The 22,773-nt window shown below is 49.4% G+C and overlaps 1 long non-coding RNA gene across 2 annotated transcripts; it reads left to right on the top strand.

The window, feature by feature from the left end:
- The first annotated feature begins 1,842 nt into the window (after positions 1-1,842).
- LOC147124497 (uncharacterized) lies at positions 1,843-22,548 on the top strand. 2 transcript variants are annotated; one of them, XR_015078383.1, is made up of 3 exons: positions 1,843-1,922; positions 5,464-5,529; positions 20,089-22,548. It is a non-coding gene; the product is annotated as an uncharacterized LOC147124497 (long non-coding RNA). The 2 variants fall into 2 exon arrangements; XR_015078382.1 differs by lacking the exon at positions 1,843-1,922 and having other exon boundaries at positions 2,554-5,529.
- Positions 22,549-22,773: the final 225 nt, after the last annotated feature.

The following is a 22,773-nucleotide window of genomic DNA, read 5'->3' as shown; positions in this document are numbered from 1 at the left end:
TTTCTATAACTACAATTTTATGCATTTGTGCTACAGAATATATAATCAGGTATAAACAATTGAGGATTAACTTTTTTCCCCACATTGAGAAAGTAGTAGTCAAGCGACTAATTCTTATATATCTGAGCTAAAGACTTGTTCAATATTACTTTTGTAATGTTTCCTACATTACAACAGTGGATACACTTCAAAAGTACTTCATTGGCTGTAAAAATGCTTTGGGACATGAAAGATGTTATAGAAATGCTAGTTCTTTCTATCTTTCTAACAATGAGTTATTGAGCCCATTCTTCCCACAAGTACCACTCAGAGCTATGACAATTGATTAATAGCATTAGGTACATAGAGGTATTAATATCTGGGTATGAATGACATATACCTATTGATACTGGATATTACATGTATATATTAATGCTTTCCTCTCTAAAGTCCATACATCAAAGAGCAACACCCACAATCATGAGTTGAAGAGTAATAATAGAATCAGAATCTTACAGCACAGAAGGAGGCCATTGGGCCTGTCATGCCTGTGTTGGCTCTTTGAAAGAGCTGTCCAATTTAGTCCAAGACTGCAGCTTTTTCCCCATAACCCTGAAAATTAGTCCTCTTCAAGTACATTTTAAATTTATAACCTCTCGATACCAACCCACTTGCCAGAAGAAACAGTTTCTCCCTACTCACTCTATCAAAACCCCTCATAACTTTGACAGGTCGCTATTAGGTCTCCCCTTAACCTTCTCTGCTCTAAGGAGAACAATCCCAGTTTCTCCAACCTCTCCACATAACTGAAGTCCCTCAGCTCTTGTATCACCCTGGTAAACCTCCGCTGTACCCGCTCCAGGGCCTTGACACCCTTCCCAAAGTGTGGTGCCAGAATTGTACATAATCCTCCAGCTGAGACCTAACCAAAGATTTGTGAAGGTTTAGCAAGACTTCCTTGTTTTTGTATTCAATGCCCCTATTTACAAAGCCAAGATTCATATGCTTCTTAACCACTTATCAGCTTGCACTGCCACTTTCCAAGATTTGTGAAAATGCACCCCCAGGTCCCCCTGCTCTTGCTCCCTCCTCAAAATAATATCATTTAGATTGTACTGGCACTCCATGTTGTTTCTCCCAAAGTGCATGACTTCACACTTTACTGCATTTAATTGCAGCTACCATGTGCCTGCTCATTTCACCAGTCCCTCTATGTCCTCCGGAAGCCTGTTACTCTCATGCTCACTATTTACTACATTGCCAAGTTTTGTATCATCCGCAAACTTTGCAATTGTACTCCCTATACCCAGGTCCAGGTCATTTATATATAACAAGAAAAGCAATGGTCCTAATACCAACCCCTGGGCAACCCCACTGCATACTTCACTCCAGTCAGAAAAACATCCGTTCAACACTACTCTCTGCCTCCAATCCCTTAACTAATTTCATTCCCAAGTTACCACCGTCCCTTAATACCATGTGCTTCTATTTTCTATTGCTAAACAATTTTTTGCTATCAGTTCTATCTTGTGCAGTTCAATCACAGTATATTGCACTCCGAAATTCAGTTCTGCTGCTATTTTCTCTGATCATAGCTCCACTCCCTCCAACATTTATTTTAATATTTTCCCTTACTGACACAATGGGTTGAATCTTAACTCCTAAAACCTGTGGGTTGGGGTCCAGTCAGAGGCTAAAATTCAAAGCATCTGCAACAGGAACCCAACCTGCCTCGAACCCACCCACTTCCAGTTTAAACAGAGGCAGGACGAGGAGCGGACGACCAATCTGGTCGCAGGAGGTGGGTTGGTCATAAAAATATTATAATGAGGCTGCGTGCCATCATTTTAACAGTCATTCTATTTTTAATTCACGTCGGCTGGGTTTCCTAGGCCTTGGAAACCCGGCAAGTGAAAAGAGGCGAGAAAGGCTGAATCCATGAGGTAAGTGCCTTTACAGCACCACTGCTTGTGGGCTAGGAGGAGCAGGAGTGTTTCCACCAAGCCCATCAGGCTTACCAGTAAAGCAACCCCCGTGATCTGTCTGCACCGACACCCCCCCCCATCGGACACCCTACGACCACAATCGGACCCACTCCCCAGCATCAGAATCCCCGACCACCATCTTCTCCCCCCTGACCACCATTGGGCCCCCCGCCCCCTCAATCAGACCGCCCCTATAATCTGACCCAGCCCCCGTGATCAGAATCAACCCCCCTCGTGATCGGAATCCCCTGCGATCGGAACCCCCACCACGATTGGGACCCCGCTGCGATCGGAACTAACCCCTTGCGATCGGAGGGGAGGATTTTCCTACGGGAAACCCAGAAGCATGGGTTTCCCGCAGGTCCTGCCAAATTTAACAGCAGGACCTATTTTAAATATTTTCAACAGGCTTCCCTCCCGACAGCCAGCCAGATTAACGGAAAGCAGGGGGGAAAGCAGCCGGTAGCGGATGTCAGGTAAGTCCGACATTGCGGTGGGGGCGGGTGAGTTGGACATTACAGGGGGTGAATGGGACATCGTGCGGGGGGGGGGGTGCGTGGCGAACATAGCGGGGGTGGAATCGGCTGATTGCGGGCGTCCCATCGTGGGGCGTTTGAAAGGTAAGCTTGGTGTGCCATGGGAAGCACGCCTGCTCCTCCTGGCCCACAAGCAGTGCAATAAAGGCACTTACCTCATGGATCAAGTCCTTCTTGCTTCCCTCCATCTGCTGGGATCCCCAAGGCACAGGAATCCTGGCCTGTAGGTGTTAAAAATAAAACTTGAGTTAAAGTGGAGGCACGCAGCTCCTTAAAAGATTTTAGTGACCAACCCGCCTTCTGAGAGAAGATTGGTCGCCCACCCCGTCCCGTTTCCATTAAATCCGGAAATGGGAAAGAATGAGTAGGCACGTTGAAGGCAGGTTTGGGTTGGGCTTCCTGTTTATTTTCATTTGTAACCCCCCACTGCCTCTTCTCCACTCACCCTGAGGGGTTAAAATTACCCCAATATAACTAAAAACATGATACGGGTGAATGTCAGCATGTATTCTTCCAATCGGCTGTTATAACTTTGGCAGAAGGGCCCCGGAAGCCCTGTAAAAATGGCATAACTACTGTTACAATCAACAAGTGGGAGAACCCCCGCGGGAAATTGCCCACTAATATTTAGACTGAGTTTACATGTTAATGAAGGATTCTACCAATACTTACAGGCAGAAAAACATTTTAAAATGGCATAAAATGTGACATGATGCTGCTGTAGTGCTGCCAAGTTCCAACATAGGCCAACGTGGGACCTACACCTTAGCACACAAGTAATCATAACTTCATGCATGCATGAATACAAACAACTTTCAGGGCATTTTGGGGAAGGCTTAGCCTGGGATGTTGGAGGCACTGAAAAAGCAGACTTTATTCAGGAAACGCTGATGCTTAGACAGCACAGGCACCAAAGTTGTCTACATAAAAGTGGCAACTATGTAGCTTCTGTGTTCAGGGCTCCAGTCTGGTGCTAAAATAACAGTTGGATTGAATAGCTATGCATTGAGTGCCAAATATACCTGGCAAAATATTGTTAAAGACTGGTTATGTTTGACAAATTTTAATAGAAGTGACTGTTTGGATAGTTAAATGGAATGCATTAGATGCAGTTTATATGGGTTTTCAGAAGACATTCAATAAGGTGTCTTACAAGAGGCTGTTAGAAAAATTCAGGCATTTGTTACATGAGGAAATATAGCAGCATAGATAGAAACTTGGTTGACTGAAAAGAAACAAAGAGTTAGGGCAAATGTTTATTGCTTGGACTGGAGGAGGGTTGAAAGTGGTGTACCTCAAGGGTCAGAACTGGATCCACTTTTGTTCTCGATACATATAGATTATTTGGAATTGGAAAGAGGGAGCAATTTTTTGATATTTGCTGGCAGCACAAAAATAGGAGTGGTGACAAACGGTGAGGAGAACTGTAAAAGACATAAGAAAGTCAGGTTAGTTGAACGGGCAGAATTTTTTGCTCCAGACATGGGCATAAGTTCTGATTAACAGAGGAGAGGAGAAAGTAGCTCAACTTCGAGACAGCATTTGACAATATATGATACTAAGGAGGCTTAGCAAAACTGAGGTCAATGGGGAGAGGGGGTTGGGCAAAAAGAAAACCATTCAGTGGCTCCATCTAACACAAAGGAACATGGTCGTGGTTGTCAGAGGCCAATTATCGAAGCCCCAGAACATTGCTGAAGAAGTTCTTGAGTGCAGTATCCTCAGCCCAACTATCTTCATCTGGTTCATTAATGATCTTCTCTCCATCATTAGGCAGGAGTGGGACTGTTTCATAATGATTCTGTAGTGTTCAACTTCACTCACAACACCTCTGATAATGAAACAGCCCATGCCAGCTCACAGCAGAATTGGGACAATCATGCAGGCTTGGGCTAATTAGAGGCAGGTAACATTTGCACCACATAGTTGCCAGGTAATGACCATCTTAAAGAAGGAATAGCCCAACCACCTCCCCCAAACTTAAACAAGAAATAGCCCAACCACCTCCTCCAAACTTAAACAAGAAATAGGCCAACCACCTCCCCCAAACTTAAACAAGGAATAGCCCAACCACCTCCCCCAAACTTAAACAAGGAATAGCCCAACCACCTCCCCCAAACTTAAACAGCACCACCATCACCAAGTTACTCAGCATCAACACCCTGGGGTCACCAACAACCAGGAGCCTAACTGGACCAGCCTTATCAACATGGTGCCTATAAAAGCAGGGCAGAGACTGGGTACTATTTGATAAGTGGCTTACTTCCTGACTCCTCAAATGCTCCCCACCATCTAAAATAATGAAGTCTGGAGTGTAATGGAATCAATGAGCGCAACAACACTCAAGAAACTCAAAACCATCCAAAGCAGTCTGCTTGATGAGTGCTGAAGAGATCTCAAAGTCTCTGTTTGAAGAATGGACTCAGTCGAGAATATTTTTGTGGACTCTATGGGCTGAGGGTGTTTTCCCTGTGGTGGGATCACCCTGTGCAAATGCGTGGGATACTGGTTTGTTAAAACTCCAGAGAATGCATGGCAGTTGGCTGTGACAAAAGAACTGTCAGTCATCCAGAATGTATGGGTTTGCCTGACAGTCCTGGAAAAAGGAAGGGGGCCATTGAACTTGAACTTATTAGAAAGGCCACTCTAATATGCAAAGCACTTCTCACCTCCATCTCAGAAGAGAAGCAGAACAATGAACCCACTGGCCTCAGCCAGCCGAAAAGGGGCCAGTTTTTTACCCAACACAAAGACCGAAAGATATGTTCCAGACTTAGGGCCATTAATCCGATCACGGAATACCCATGGGTCCGAGGACAACCCATCACTGATTAAGCACCGGAGTGCTTAGAAACAAAAGGATTTTAAAGATTGGCAGGAAAGATAGGGGTAGCCAGACTCCTATAAAAGATAGATTCTTTTCCACCATTCTCTCTCTCTCTCTCACTCCCTGCTCCAACAAGATCGAACTAACAAGAAGTACCAGAGAAGCCGACGAGCGGAGTGATCGAAACCGACCGCGTGTGGGGGTAAGCACAGTCTTGAGTGTCCCAAGCCGGTAACCCGTGAGCTGTAAGGGCTCAGAGTTTTCTCAGAAGTGAAGTTTTGGGCTATTCTGAGGGTGGGAGCTTCATTTGGTTCAGCCAGGCGAAGGGGTTTATGCGACTGGGTAATTCGTTCGTAGGGGTGGAATTAGAGTCCACCATAGCAACAAGGGAATTACTGCTTGTTATAGTCCCCAGTTTTGTACTGTATGTATGTTGTTTGTAACCTGGATTTTATTCTCCACAGAGACACTGATTTTGTTTAGTAGTGCATGTTTTAGCCAGTGTATGTTAGACCAAATAAATAGAAGTTTGATTTTTCACCGAAGCATTCCTGTCCGTGACTTATTTCATTTACACTCTGAATAATAATTCCTGGGTATAGAACTTTCGTAAGGCGGGGGCGATTCGAACTGTCCATCTAATAATTGGGCTAAGATCAAAAACCGTTTACATCTCTTGGTGATCAGCGGCAGAACTTGGGTTAAAGGAGCGTAGATCAGTCATGGACAGCGCTTCTGGCGAAAGATCCCAAATGGAGGAAAGGATTTCTTCATATGTGTTTAAGAAGGTTAATGTCGCTAAGAAGTGGGTGCTAGGCTTGTTGCGTGCTGAGCGTCCGGTGGACGCAGCCGCAGAATGGACGGAGGGCAAGGAACATAGGCGCAGCATTGAAAAGGCGATATGGCTCGTCTGTCTACAAAGGCAAGTGCAACTGCTAGATAAGCAGGTTGCTAAGTTAGAGGCTGAGCTCAGGGAGTCTGATGCACAGTCAGACACAAGGGCTGTAGTAGGGAGCAGGTTATGCACGGAGCTAAGGGATGAGAAGCAGGGAAGAATAAGCCAGGAGGAAACCTTCCATAACCATAAGAAGTTCCTGCAATGCCAGGTAACTGAGGCAAAGGGGAACGAGAGGATGGTTAGGGGGGAGAACGCTCGCTTGTCGAGTGAGGTAAAGGTGCTGGGAGAGCAGTTGAAGGATATTCAGGTGGCATACAGAGTCGCCAGCACTGGAGGGTTTGATATGGGTAATCATGGTCCTTGCCAGGAGCAGATCCGGAATGTGACCGATGCTCTATCTAAGGCCAAAGGGATGGTCTGCTTGGTAGCTCCGGGAGTGGCCCGGGTAGATGAGGAAGAGCAGGAGGGAGATAAGGAGGATTGTGAGGCAGAGGAGAACGCTCGACCACCGCCCGAAGTGCCGGGACCAGGACCCATGTGCCCTGTCCGGCAGCGGAAATACAGTGCGCCCATAGACAGTCAAGAGCAAGGAGCACTGCAGAGTGACTTCATGGTCCCGTATACAACCCCCCAGCTGCAGGCAATGGTCTCTAACCTGACCAAACTGACCAGCACAGGGGGCCCATCTGTCCATTTTACGGATGTGGGGCAGGTGGGGGGATCAATAATTGTAACGAAGCTGAGACAGCCAAATTACTTTTATTTTCCCTGGATAGTAGGTTGTACCAGTCGCTCTCAGCGGGTAGCAAGAGGGGACGGGGTATGTTAGAGGGGATAAAGGATGACATCCTAGAGGCTATGGGCCTCAATGATGGAAGTCCCTTCTCCCGAGTAGAAAGGACACCGCAGTCAGCTGGGGAGGCACCGCAGGCTTTCGCGGACAGGCTTTGGCCCGTCTACCGGAGTGCCTGTGCGGGGGTGCCCGACCGGGCGCAGCTGCAGGGGGAGCTTAGGGCTCATTGGCTGAGGACCCTGGTGGCGAACAGCCTGCCCAGGATCAAGGCCAAAGCAGAGGGGTGGTTCAGTTCCAGGGATCCCCATACCACAGAAGAGAGTGTGATCAGGCAGTTAACTCTTTCTTTTAAGAATGGTAGGGGTGAGGATGACAAACCAAAGGGCAGAGTACACGAGTTAAAGCCTAGCAGAGGCAACGTTAGAAGAGAGTGGCGCCAGGAAGGGGGTAGCTCAGGGAAGAAGCAGGGTTGTTATGGGTATGGGAGTAAAGGGCACTGGAGGAAAGACTGCCCGGTCTCTGACAAAAGGAGCGGGAAAGGGGATCCTCCAGCGCCAGTGTACAAAGCCGCAGCTGTGGCAGGAAGCAGCACTGATCTGTTTGCGGTATTAGTGGCTGCTCTCCGCGCAGCCTTTCCGGCAGGGCAGGGTAGGGTGGACGCGGCAGCAGGCAGCGTACTCTCATCCGCCCCGAACAATCCCGACCCATGACTAGGGGCTTCTCAGCCCGTTTACCTGTTCCCACTAAGTTATGATGCTTGGAAGAGACCGTGCGTGAAGATGGGGGTGGAGAAGGTGCAAGGGACCTATCTGCTGGACACTGGAGCTTCAAGCACCATTGTCTATGCGGATAACCCGACCACATCACCTCTATCGCACGGGGTCCCATATAACTTAGTAGGGTTCACCGGGAACGAACAGGCTGGGTCTTTCTCCATACCGCTAGCCATCGATCTGGGTACACTCCATACGGAGTGGAAATGTGTCCTGATGTGGTGGGAGTGGGAGGGAATAGGCATTTTGGGGGCAGACTTCATACTGGCCCACAAGATATTGGTATATTTCCGAATCACTGTCTTTGGGGGGCAGTATGCACGGGAAAGGAGGAGGTGGTAGTTATACCAGGGAAGCAAGGCAAGGGAACCGTGTGCACGATGAAGCCCAAGGGTAGTTATGACCTTGAACTTTTGGTCACTTCTACCCTGGCGGAGTACATAGCAGATGTGCGAGCCAACCTCGCGACATTCACTACACACAAGCACGACTGTGGGAGGGTGATAGGGGTGGAGGTCAGAGTAGAAGGAGACCCTGTGGCCCGACCACAGAAACAGTACAACTTCCCCAGAGAGGCAGAGGCAGATTTAGAGATGGCAGTGGGATCACTGGTTGAGCAGGGTGTGTTGAGACCCATAGCGACCCATATGAACTCACCGATTTGGCCAGTTAGGAAACCGGACAATTCGTGGTGAGCCACTGTAGACTATCGGGTTCTTAACAACAACATCCCAGTCTGTCCCCACTGTCGCAGCCGTAGCTGACCTGATCGGGAGTATCCCAGCATCTGCGAAAACATTCACGGCACTGGACATTTTGAACGGATTCTGGTCTATCCCTCTTAAAAGGTAGGACCAATATAAGTTCGTATTCACTTTCAAGGGTCAGCAGTACACATGGACCTGCCTTTCCCAAGGGTTTCACAACAGTCCTTCTATTTTCCACCAATGTATGGTTTAAAAGGGTTCAGCAGACCAGAGCAGCTTGTGCAGTACGTGGACGACCTGCTTTTGTTCTCCAACGAGGGGGAGGAGCATGGCCCACTGCTGGCTGAACTGCTGAGTCTGTTAAAGGAAGCTGGGTTCAAGGTTAAGCCCAAGAAAGCACAGATCAGCCAGCAGGAAGTAAAATTCCTCGGGCTGACCGTGCGTGCTGGGGAGAGGGCCATCGATGTGGCGAGGAGGAAGGCAGTACAGGAGCTACATGCCCCGACCACTGTAATGGGGGTAAGATCCTTCCTGGGACTCACAGGGTGTGATGAAATATTTCCATTCATCACTGCCTGTGACTGAGATCGGTTTCACTGTCATTTCCCTTCCCCCAGGCCTCATTGTATTGTGTACTGGAATGTGCTGTATTGTATACTGGAATGTGCTGTGTGTAGGGCTCCGCCCATACCTGGCCCCGTTTGTAAGCTAGCTTCAGTCTAGCCCCAGTCTCCAGAAGGATGACATCTCTCTCACTTACGTGTTTCATTCTAAGTTAATAAAAGCCTTGTTTTGTTCTGCTACCTTCGAGTCTCGGAATTATTGAGGCACATCAATTTTATTAACTTATTTTTCAACACTATGGATCAACTCCTGAAACCCGAACGTTTGGATTTGGATCAACATGCTCCGGACGCATCAGCACGCTTCGGACACTGGTTTGAGTGTATGGAATTCTTCCTGGACAATTCCGCAGCCGTCAAAGACGCTACGGACGCTGCAAGGATGAGACTCAGAATTCTGCGGAATTGGGTAAGCCACCGGGTTTACCCCCTCATCCAAGACACCGAGACGTACCTGGCCGCCTGCGACATCTTAAAGGCGCATTACCAGCAGCCGACGAATGAGGTGTATGCTAGGCACCTGCTCGCCACCCGCGCACAGCGACCTGGGGAATCGGTGGAGGAGTTCCTAAGCACCCTGAAAATGCTTGGCAAAGACTGCAAGTGCCGAGATGTAAAAGCCGCAGTGTACACTGACGAGCTTGTTCGCGATGCCTTCATCACAGGCCTCAGCTCCACTTACATCCGGCAAAGACTGCTGGAAAAAACGGGGTTGGACCTGAAACAGGCTGCGGACACCGCGCGATCCCTGGATGTGGCCCAGAGAAACTCGGACGCCTACTCTTCAGCCCGCGCCGTCCACGCCGCCACGTGTGCACCGAGGGCGCCGCCATCTTGGAAGGCATCTTCCCCGCCCGACAGCCCGACACCGGCTGGGCCCCGCTCTCCCCCCAGAAGCCCTACGACAGCCGCGACGCGTCAGGGACCCAACTGCTACTTCTGCGGGCAGCCAAAGCACACCAGAAACCTGTGCCCGGCGAAAGGCACCACCTGCTTTAAGTGCGGTAAGAAGGGGCACTTCGGGAAGGTGTGCCGAGGGAACACTGCCGGAAAACCAACCGCCGGAAAACCCGCCACCGCCGCGTGTGCGCCGTGGGAGCGGCCATCTTGGACGCCATCTTGCCCGACCTCGTGGGGTCCGCCATCTTGTGAGCAGACAGCGTGGACGCCATCTTGTATCGATCAGGGCCCTACAGTGGCATCGGTCACAGTGGACCAGACCAGGCCGCACCCGCTATCCAGATCAATGGTGGACATCGAGGTAAACGGGTGCCGGGTTAAATGCTTAATTGACAGTGGAAGCACGGAGAGCTTTATCCACCCAGAACTGGCACAACAACTCTCCCTAAAGGTGGTCCCTACTCAGGGTACCATCTCTATGGCTGACAAAACCCAGACATCGACCATTCTGGGTTACTGCACGGTACAATTGTGCGTTAACGGAACTGTATATGATAATTTTAAAGTATTAATCATGAAGAACCTATGTGCGAGCGTGATCTTGGGCCTGGATTTCCAGTGCAACCACCAAAGCATCACGCTCAAGTACGGTGGGTCCCAGCCGCCCCTCACAGTGTGCGGTCTGGCTACCCTGAAGGTAAAGCCACCTTCGCTATTCGCGAACCTTACCCCTAACTGCCGGCCAATAGCGACCAAAAGCAGGAGGTACAGCTGGGAGGACAGGCGGTTTATCGCGACCGAGGTAGACAGGCTCCTGAAAGAGCGCATTATTGAACGCAGCAACAGCCCGTGGCGCGCCCAAGTGGTAGTGGTAAGGGGTAGCGAGAAGAAACGGATGGTGATCGACTATAGTCAAACGATCAACAGGTACACCCTACTAGACGCCTACCCGCTACCCCGCATATCAGAAATGGTGAACCAAATCGCCCAACACCGGGTGTTCTCCACCATCGACCTCAAGTCAGCGTACCACCAGCTCCCTATCAGACCAGAGGACCGCCCGTACACCGCCTTCGAGGCGAACGAACGCCTCTACCAATTCCTCAGAGTCCCCTTTGGGGTGACGAATGCGGTCTCGGTCTTCCAGAGGGAGATGGACCGCATGGTCGATGACCACCACTTGCAGGCAACCTTCCCCTACCTCGACAACGTCACCATCTGTGGTCACAACCAGCAGGATCATGACTCGAACCTCGAGAGGTTCCTGAAAACCGCACAAAAACTCAACCTCACCTACAACGAGGACAAGTGCGTTTACAACACCACGCGCCTCTGCATACTAGGCAGCATGGTGGAGAATGGGGAAATCGGACCAGACCCCGACCGATTGCGCCCCCTACGGGAGCTGTCCCTGCCCAACACTCCCAAAGCCCTGAAAAGGTGCCTGGGGTTATTTTCTTATTATTCCCAATGGGTCCCCAACTACTCCGACAAAGCCCGCCCCCTCTTGAAAGCATCCTCTTTCCCGCTCTCTGCTGAGGCCCACGCCGCCTTCAAAAGCATTAAGCAGGATATTGAGCGGGCCACGCTACAGGCAGTGGACGAGAACACTCCATTTCAAGTGGAAAGTGATGCGTCTGACTTCGCCTTGGCGGCCACCCTCAACCAGGCGGGGTGGCCTGTAGCTTTCTTCTCGAGGACCCTCCAAGGGCCCGAGATCAGACACTCCTCCGTGGAAAAGGAGGCCCAAGCCATCGTGGAGGCAGTGCGCCACTGGCGCCACTACCTAGCCGGCAAACGCTTCACCCTACTTACCGACCAGCGGTCGGTAGCGTTTATGTTCAATAATAAACAGAGGGGGAAGATTAAAAATGATAAGATTCTTAGGTGGCGGATCGAGCTCTCCACCTTCGAGTACGACATCATTTACCGGCCAGGGGCCCTTAACGAATCCCCTGACGCCCTCTCACGAGGGATGTGTGCCAGCGCCACCGGGGATCGGCTACAGACCCTCCACAACGACCTCTGCCACCCAGGGGTCACGCGGCTGTTCCACTTCATAAAGTCCCGTAACTTACCCTACTCGATTGAGGAAGTTCGGTCCCTGACCAGGAACTGCCGCACTTGCGCTGAGTGCAAGCCTCGGTTCTACCGCCCAGATAGAGCCCACTTAATCAAAACTACACGGCCCTTTGAGCGGCTCAGCTTAGATTTCAAGGGCCCCCTCCCGTCCGTCGACCGCAATGTTTACTTCCTGAACATTGTGGACGAATACTCCCGGTTCCCATTCGCCTTTCCCTGCCCAGACATGACCAGCGCCACGGTCATTAAATGCCTCAACAGCCTGTTCTGCCTGTTCGGTATGCCGAGCTACATCCATACGGATAGGGGGGCGTCCTTCATGAGTGAAGAGCTACGCCAGTACATGCTGTCCAGGGGGATCGCCACGAGCCGTACCACCAGCTACAACCCCCGGGGTAACGGCCAAGTGGAGCGAGAGAACGGGACAGTATGGAAAGCAGTCACTCTAGCTCTAAGGACCAAGGGCCTCCCTATCTCCCGCTGGCAGGAAGTCCTCTCAGATGTGCTCCATTCGATACGGTCGCTATTGTGTACGGCCACTAATACCACGCCTCATGAACGAATGTTTGTCTTTCCCCGGAAATCCACCTCAGGCGTATCCATGCCATCATGGCACTCCACCCCAGGTCCGGTACTCGTGCGAAGGCATGTGAGGGGCCACAAGACGGACTCTCTCGTGGAGCCAGTACACCTACTCCACGCCAACCCCCAATACGCATATGTCCGGCACGCCGATGGAAGGGAGGACACCGTGTCCATAAAAGACGTCGCCCCAGCCGGCATCGACAACAACCACGGCAATAGCGGCAACGACGATCACAGCAACTCTTACCCACCCACTACTCTTTCATCACCCCCGGAAGAACACCGACCAACGGCACCCCCACCAACTACCCCTTCAACAACCCTGGCGGCACCCCCGGCAGAGACCCAGGAGGCTACCGGGGACACCCAGCCGACACCCGCGGCACCGCAACAGCCACGTCGGTCGCAGAGGACTATCAAACCCCCGAACAGACTAAATCTATAGAAGGGGTGAATGTGATGAAATATTTCCATTCATCACTGCCTGTGACTGAGATCGGTTTCAGTGTCATTTCCCTTCCCCCAGACCTCATTGTATTGTGTACTGGAATGTGCTGTATTGTATACTGGAATGTGCTGGAATGTGCTGTGTGTAGGGCTCCGCCCATACCTGGCCCCGTTTGTAAGCTAGCTTCAGTCTAGCCCCAGTCTCCAGAAGGACGACATCTCTCTCGCTTACGTGTTTCGTTCTAAGTTAATAAAATCCTTGTTTTGTTCTGCTACCTTCGAGTTTCGGATTTATTGAGGCACATCACAGGGTACTGCAGGGATTTCATAGGGGACTATGCCGCTACGGCAGCTCCTCTACTCTGGCTCCTCCACAAGGGAGTGGGTTGGGAGTGGGATGAGGACTGCATGGCAGCTTTTAGTCGTCTGAAGGGAGATCTGCAGACTGCATCGGCTTTAGGAGCGATTGTTGGGAGAAAGGAGTTATTTTTGGAGGTAGTTGCCACAGGGGACAGTTTGAGCGCAGTGCTGCTCCAGGAGCGGCATGGCAAGCCGAGGCCTGTGGTATACTCATCAAGAATCCTCACAGATATAGAGAGGGGGTACTCCAATTGTGAGAGGCACCTGCTTGCCACACATTGGGCCGTGAGGAGATCACAAATCTTCATGGAGGCGTCCCCGGTAACTCTCTTAACTCATCATATGCTCACTCAGATGCTTCTGGATGGGAGGATAAAGGACGGCACAGTGAGCAGTGCACGCATTGCTCACTGGACTTTATTGCTCTCTCAGATGAATTTGAGTGTGAAAGGCCTCTGTGAGCCCAAGCTCGCCGCAAATTTGATCTACTCAGGGGTGGCCCACAAATGTTCTGTTGAAGGGGTGTGAGACGTAGGCATAGGGTTTCGGGCTGCGATCCATCCCACGGGCCGCGAGATCTATGTAGACGGGTCCAGTACAGTGGTGGCCGGGGAGCGGCTCACTGGATGCGAGATTTTTGACCCAAAGGCAGGCATTGCCAAGGCCATTAAACTCCCGAGCACCATGAGCGCCCAGCACGCTGAAATGTCAGCGGTGGTGTATGTGGTTACCCACTCCGAAGAGTTCCCTACACCCTACATGATTTGCTCAGACAGCATGTTCACTTGCAATTCGTGTACAGAATATTTAGCCATTTGGTCTCGTCGCGGGTTCACATTTGCAGACGTGAAACCCCTAGCAACCAAGCCATTGTTGCAGCAGATCCTAACAGCGATAGGAACCCAGGGTGATTTCTATATCCACAAAGTCAAGGCCCATTCTAAGACAGAACCCCGTGCACAGGGCAATCAGCAGGCTGACGTGCTGGCCAAAGAGGGTGCTCGAACGGGCACGTTTTGGGATCCATATAGGTCGAGTCTGGTAGCAGTGATCAGAGACAGGCGTGGGACCCAAGGGAGTGCAGGGGTAGCATTGGCCCCAGACCTAAAGATGGTCCAGGCATGGGATCCCCCGGACGGTTTGCACCTGGGCAGGTCCGGGACCGATGTCCCAGGGGGAGTGTTTGCTAGTGCTCTGGGGGAGGGTTTAAACTAAAATGGCAGGGGGTTGGGAACCTGAGCAGGGAGACAGAGGGAAGGGAAAACAGGATAGAAGCAAAAGAAAGGAAGGAGAAAAACAAAGGCGGCAGTCAGAGAAATCAAGGGTTTAAATCAAACATGGCCACAGTAAATAAAAATTCTAAAAGGTGTAAGAGCGTTAAAAAAACAAGCCTGAAGGCCTTGTGTCTTAATGTGAGGAGCATTCGTAATAAGGTGGATGAATTAGCTGCACAAATAGAGGTAAATGAATATGATATGATTGGGATTACACAAACATGGCTCCAGGGTGACCAAGGCTGGGAACTCAACATCCAGGGGTATTCAATATTCAGGAAGGATAGGCAAAAAAGGAAAAGGGGTGGGGTAGCATTGCTGGTTAAAGAGGGGATTAACACAATTGAAAGGAAGGATATTAGCTCTGAAGATGTGGAATCTGTATGGGTAGAACTGAGATATACCAAGGGGCAGAAAACGTTAGTGGCAGTGGTATACAGACCTCCAAACAGTAATGCGGAGGTTGGGGATGGCATTAAATGGGAAATTAGAGACGCGTGCAATAAGGGCACTGCAGTTATCATGGGTGACTTTAATCTACATATAGATTGGGCTAACCAAATTAGTAACAATACTGTGGAGGAGGAATTCCTGGAGTGTATATGAAATGGTTTCCTGGACCAATATATCGAGGAACCAACTAGAGATCAGGCCATCTTAGACTGGGTATTATGTAATGAGAAAGGATTAATTAGCAATCTTGGTGTGCGAGGCCCATTGGGTCGGAGTGATCATAATATGATAGAATTCTTCATTAAGATGGAGAGTGAAGTAGTTGACTCAAAGACTAGGGTCCTGAATTTAAATCAAGGAAACTACGATGGTATGAGGCGTGAGTTGGGTAGGATTGATTGGGGAATGTCACTCAAAGGGTTGACGGTGGATAGGCAATGGCAAACATTCAAAGATCGCGTGGATGAACTACAGAATTTGTTCATCCCTGTTTGGCATAAAAATAAATCAAAAAAGTTGACTCAACAGTGGCTAACAAGGGAAATTAGGGATAGCATAAGATCCAAGGAGAAGACATATAAATTGGCCAGAAAAAGCAGTAAACCTGAGGATTGGGAGTATTTTTGGATTCAGCAAAGGAGGACAAAGGGATTAATTAAGAGGGGGAAAATAGGGTACGAGAGTAAGCTTGCAGGAAACATAAAAATTGACTGTAAAAGCTTTTATAGATATGTGAAGAGAAAAAGATTGGTGAAGTCAAGTGTAGGTCCCTTGCAGTCAGAATCAGGGGAATTTATAATGGGGAACAAAGAAATGGCTGACCAATTAAATACAAACTTTGGCTCTGTCTTCAAAAAGGAGGTTACAAATAACCTCCCAGAGATGTCGGGGAACATAGGTTCTAATGAGAGGGAGGAACTGAAAGAAATCAGTATTTGTAGGGAAATGGTGTTAGGGAAATTGACGGGATTGAAGGCCGATAAATCCCCAGGGCCTGATAATCTACATCCTAGGGTACTTAAGGAAGTGGCCCTAGAAATAGTAGATGCATTGCTGGTCATCTTCCAAAATTCGATAGACTCTGGAACAGTTCCCATTGATTGGAGGGTAGCTAATGTTACACCACTATTCAAAAAAGGTGGTAGAGAGAAAACGGGGAATTATAGACCGGTAAGCCTGACATCAGTAGTGGGGAAAATGCTAGAATCCATTATAAAAGATGTAATAGCAGAGCACTTGGAAAACAGTGACAGGATCGGACAAAGTCAACATGGATTTACAAAAGGTAAATCGTGCTTGACTAATCTACTGGAATTTTTTGAGGATGTAACTGGTAGAATAGATAAGGGAGAACCAGTGGATGTGGTGTATTTGGACTTTCAGAAGGCTTTCAATAAGGTCCTGCATAAGAGATTGGCGTGTAAAGTTAAGGCACATGGGATTGGGGGCAAGGTACTGACTTGGATAAAGAACTGGTTGGCAGACAGGAAGCAAACAGTTGGAATAAATGGCTCTATTTCCGAATGGCAGGCAGTGACTAGTGGGGTACCGCAGGGATCGGTCCTAGGACCCCAGCTATTCACAATATATATTAATGATCTAGACAAGGGAACTAGATGTAATATCTCCAAGTTTGCAGATGACACAAAGCTGGGTGGGCGTGTGTGCTGTGAGGAGGATGCAGAGAAACTCCAGTATGATTTGGACAGGTTGGGTGATTGGGCAGAATCATGGCAGATGCAGTATAACGTGGATAAATGCGAGGTTATCCACTTTGGTGGCAAAAACAGGAAGGCAGATTATTATCTGAACAGCAATAGATTGGGAGAAGGGGAAGTGCAACGAGACCCGGCTGTCCTTGTGCACCAGTCGCTGAAGTTAAGCATGCAGGTGCAGCAGGCGGTTAAGAAGGCAAATGGTATGTTGGCCTTTGTAGCAAGAGGGTTCGAGTACAAGAACAAGGATGTCTTGCTGCAGTTGTACAGGGCCTTGGTGAGACCACACCTTGAGTATTGTGTGCAGTTTTGGTCGCCTTATCTGAGGAAGGATGTTCTTGCCATGGAGGGAGTGCAGCGAAGATTCACCAGACTGATACCTGGGATGGCAGGAATGACGTATGAGACGAGATTGCGTCGATTGGGCTTATGCTCGCTGAAGTTTAGAAGAATGAGAGGGGACCTCATTGAAACTTATAAAATTCTAACAGGACTGGACAGACTGGATGCAGGAAGGATGTTCCCGATGGCCAGGGAGTCCAGAACCAGGGGTCACATTCTAAGGATAAGGGATAAGCCATTTAGGTCAGAGATGAGGCGGAATTTCTTCACCCAGAGAGTGGTGAACCTGTGGAATTCTCTACCACAGAAGGCAGTGGAGGCCAATTCATTAAATATATTCAAGAAGGAGTTGGATATATTTCTTAAGGCTAAAGGAATCAAGGGATATGGGGAGAAGGCAGGGACAGGGTACTGAATTTGTATGATCAGCCATGATCTCATTGAATGGTGGAGCAGAATCGAGGGGCCAAATGGCCTACTCCTGCTCCTATCTTCTATGTTTCTATGTTTTTATCCCGCCCTAAAGACTGTTCTGGAGATGCTGGCTAAGGGAGATACGGTAGAGGGTCCATACGGAGTGGCAGGTATTACTGTAATGGAAGGGATGGCTTTCAGAGGGGTACAGTGGGTAGTTCCGCAGCAGCACTGGAGGGAATTCCTTCAGTTGGCCCATGAGGGTCCAGGAGCGGGGCACCCCAGGCCGGAGACCACCTGGCAATGGGTGCAACAGGCAGGGTGGTGGCCGCAACTGAGGGAGGACATCCGCGACTTCTGCACAGATTGCTTGGTGTGTGCTGTAAACAACCCTGACCCCAGAAAAGGAAGGTATCCATGGGACACACTAGGAGAGTGAAGAGACCATGGCAGTCCATACAGGTCGATTATATCGGACCGCTGCCCACCGCTGAGGGGGGTTACAAGCACTGCCTGGTCCTGGTAGATGTGTTCTCTAAATGGGTAGAAGCCTTCCCATGCTGAACAGCCACAGCTTTGGGGACCACAAGGATTCTAGTGAGAGAAGTGTTCTCTAGGTGGAGGCTACCACAGTATGTGGAGTCCGATCAGGGGAGTCACTTCACAGGGGCAGTCATGCAGGCGATTCTGAAGATGCTATGTGTAGAGGGTAAATGGCATGTCACACCCAACCCTCAGTCATCGGGGATTGTGGAGCAGATGAATAGGACCATCAAGGAAAGGTTACGGAAGGAGACGGGAGATTCGCCTAGAAAATGGGCAGAGGTCTTGCCGTTAGTTCTGATGGGGGTCTGAGCCAGCCCATCTAGAAGCACAGGGTATTCCCCGCATGAGCTCGTGACCAGCAGGATCATGAGAACGCCCAGCCATGTACTGGCCCCGGTTCACACGGAAGGTCAGTTGAGAGAGGTGAACTGGGACAGGTTTGTTAAGAATTTGCTTGAGCATCTCAGACAGATCCATTGGCAGGCTGCCAGTAACATGGGGAAGCAACATCATAGAAATCGTTTATTGCTTCAGCCTCAGAGGCACCACGAGTGGAATGTCGGAGATCAAGTAATGGTTAGAAACTTCGTCAGGGTAGGGACTTTTGAACTGCTATACATGGGACCATACAATATCGTGGATAGGGCAAGTCCAATGTTATATGCCGTCAAAATGCCCCGACGCACTAAGTGGTTCCATATCAATCAGTGCAAGCTTTTTAACCCTGGGGAAAGAGCTGATAAGAGGAGGAAACAGCAGGGAGTGGTGTCCCATAATCTGGGACTGTGAGGAGCCCACAGAGGGACCAGTTGTTCCACCTGTGGGGGCAGGAGTGAGAAGGAGTGCCAGGGTGCCACGGCCGAGGGTGCCGTGAACGCCTCCTTACACATCAGTGAACGAAGGAAGCCGGAGTCATAAGAGGCCCAGGGTCGAGGAGACCTAGTGTGGCCACCCGGAGATGGGTGGTGCTGTACATAACTTCTTTCTCTCCTGTCTGTGGCCTTAGCTTGTCTGTATAGTTTGGATTTTAATTGTGTGTAGCTGTGTCTGGATAGGTGAGGCATCATCCAAGGACAACGTTGCATTCTGTGTGTTTTCAGTGAATGCCTAAGCCAGCACGAGTCACAGGGGCGACACCGAGGAATCGGTTGTCTTCGGCTGCACCAGCGGAGACGGACCAACCATGACCACAGTAGATGGCTCGAAGGATGGGGCGAGCATCAGTTTCCACGAGGGCAGATAGCCTGGATGGCTGGGGTCGAATTCCACCTGTTATTCCAGCCATGACGAGTTCACCTATGGTGAAGCGCCCATCTCATGCCCGAGAATAGGGGTTACCACCTCCCGGGCTAGGGTAACAGAGGGTAAATAGGTATGCCTTAGCTGTAGGGGACACATTCCACTGGGAAGGTGGTGGTGGCTCAGGAAACTGAGCACGGATACAGGGGACCAGACAGCTGACTGGGAAAGACTAAGTAACGACACGTACTGGACGATCACGGGTTCTCAGGGAGGAGTGAAGGTGTGTTGGGATACGTGGTGGAAATCCGAGGAAGGAATTTATGTGTGTATGTGGGGGTTGGAAAAGATCTGCCCAGCGGGTGTGTCGATCGTGTTTAGCAGGCGATGGCAGGACGTCGGGGGTGGGATCGGTTGGGATCAGAGTGTGGACTCCTGTGTAATCCCAAAACCCCTGAACACCATCAATGCCACAGAGCTCATCGCATACACCAGGAAGCCCCCGCCCAGAGCCCCGATGGTACAGACAACTGTAGATGGGTGTCCCACCACCACCAGGGGTCCAGGGAATAGGTTGGTGTTAATCCATACTGACAAAGTGTTGTTTCAGAACGTGCACCATGCTGTGGCATCCGTGATCCTGAACCTGACTGAAGTCCATCTACCTGTATGATGTCCAAGGAAGACGGAGAAGCTTTATGAAGCTCTGCTAAAAGTGATGTTTCAGGAATTTTATGAACTGGACTATGGAAATGTAGAGAAAGAACAGCTTTATAATCTGAATGTTGGGGATAGTGTGGGGTCCGGGAGGCAGAGAAGAGGGACCTGGAATGATGTAGCCACAGCGTTCAGTACAGGAACGGGTATTGTTAATAGTATGGATGATGCACAACTCCAGATGCAGATCACTGGGTTAAAGAACCAACTGCGTAAGATTCTAGGGGAAGAGAATACAGTGGTGGGTTCAGAGCTTCATGAGGACCAGGCAATGACTGTTCATTTAAAGGAGGTCATTGCGGAGCTGGAGAGGCACGCAAAAACTGTTAATGATTTAATACGGGAGGACAGGAACGACTCGGAGCAGGCTGCATGGAATGAGGTGTGTGTGCTGTATAGAGCATGGTTGCTGGGCGAGGGCCGCAGTAACCTGGAGGACCTGAGGCAAGGTCGCGTTCCTTCATGGTTAAGCAACAAGCATCTCGCCGCGCTGCACCCATATAGCAATTTGTTGATCCCGTGCCAGCTTCGTTTAGCCCCTGAAGCCTACCCTGTCCCTGTAGATTGCGGACGGTCCAATCATACTATGTGGAGCATTTCGGGTACCCAATTCCTTTTCTGCTGGAACACCTCACTGAGTTAATAAAAACCGTTGAGCTCTCCCAGAAACATTTTTACACTTTAGAACAAAAGACAGTAGAAGTGGGGGAGGAGATCAAGGGGATTGTCTCGTCACCATGGTGGGACATCGGTCTGAGTATAGAGATTCCCCCCTGGATTCGCATTGGTTCCCATGCATTAGTTATCATACAATTGTTGCTTGTAAGCTACTTGTTTTAGACCAGCTGCAGGCGACGGAGCCAGATGCTCCTAGCGCGGTGGCAAGGGGTGTTAGATCGATCCGAAAAGGTTTCATTGATTTATGTTGATGATGATGGTTTTCTCTCTGCCAAAGCTTGTAACGTACCAAAGTTCTGTAAGCAAGTGTATTGTATTCTGTTTATAGTTTTACATTCTGTATTGCGCGATGTGCGCTGTTGCATTTTTGTAATGTGTTACCACCTGTCAATGCTGTACTGTGTGATGTGCGCAGTGACTTTTTGGTAACATTCTGTGGATCTTATTAATGTTCTGTATTTTGACTTGAAGTTTGTCGGTGGGAATTGGAACCCAGCCATTTGAATGTGTCAAGAAGCCGTTTTGCTGATGTTTTGCCTTGGTAGAAGGGAACTATGACACACAGTAAGGGGTACAGTTCTGGGGTTTTTAAAACATAAAAACAGGGAAACAGCTTCACTTGTGGGAGACTTTGGCCTTTGCTCTCTCGTCGAGTGATGCTTTGTGGAAAGAAAAGCATCAAACAGGGGACTGAAGAGATCGCAAATTCTCTGTTTGAAGAATGGACTCAGTCGAGAATATTTTTGTGGACTCCATGGGCTGAGGGTGTTTTCCCTGTGGTGGGATCACCCTGTGCAAATGCGTGGGGTACTGGTTTGTTAAAACTCCAGAGAACGCAAGGCAGTTGGCTGTGACAAAAGAACTGTCAGTCAACCAGAATGTATGGGTTTGCCCGACAGTCCTGGAAAAAGGGAGCCATTGAACTTGAACTTATTAGAAAGGCCACTCTAATATGCAAAGCACTTCTCACCTCCATCTCAGAAGAGAAGCAGAACAATGAACCCACTGGCCTCAGCCAGCCAAAAAGGAGCCAGTTTTTTTCCCAACACAAAGACCGAAAGATATGTCCCAGACTTAAGGCCATTAATCTGATCACAGAATACCCATGGGTCCGAGGACGACCCATCACTGATTAAGCACCGAAGTGCTTAGAAACAAAAGGATTTTAAAGATTGGCAGGAAAGATAGGGGTAGCCAGACTCCAATAAAAGATAGATTCTTTTCCACTATTCTCTCTCTCTCTCTCTCGCTCCCTGCTCCAACAAGATCGAACTAACAAGAAGTACCAGAGAAGCCGACGAGCGGAGCGATCGAAACCGACTGTGTGTTGGGGTAAGCACAGTCTTGAGTGTCCCAAGCCGGTAACCCGTGAGCTGTAAGGGCTCAGAGTTTTCTCAGAAGTGAAGTTTTGGCTATTCCGAGGGTGGGAGCTTCGTTTGGTTCAGCCAGGCGAAGGGGTTTATGCGACTGGGTAATTCATTGGCAGGGGTGGAATTAGAGTCCACCATAGCAACAAGGGAATTACTGCTTGTGATAGTCCCCAGTTTTGTACTGTATGTATGTTGTTTGTAACCTGGATTTTATTCTCCACAGAGACAGTGATTTTGTTTAGTAGTGCATGTTTTAGCCAGTGTATGTTAGACCAAATAAATATAAGTTTCATTTTTCACCGAAACATTGCTGTCCGTCACTTATTTCATTTACACTCTGTATAATAATTCCCAGGTATAGAACTTTGGTAAGGCGGGGGTGATTCGAACCGTCCGTCTAACAATTGGGCTAGGATCAATAACCGCTTACTGGACTCAATATCCACCCCCTCCATGGTCTACTGTGACTGCAGTATGTACGATCTGCAAGATTCACTGCAGCAACTCACCAAGCTTACTTCAGCAGCATG

Source organism: Somniosus microcephalus, chromosome 1 (genome assembly GCF_052327205.1).
Source record: "Somniosus microcephalus isolate GS21.2 chromosome 1, FLI_Smic_1.0, whole genome shotgun sequence".
NCBI classification, from domain to species: Eukaryota; Metazoa; Chordata; class Chondrichthyes; order Squaliformes; family Somniosidae; genus Somniosus; species Somniosus microcephalus.
This window is presented reverse-complemented; position numbering and strand designations above follow the sequence as displayed.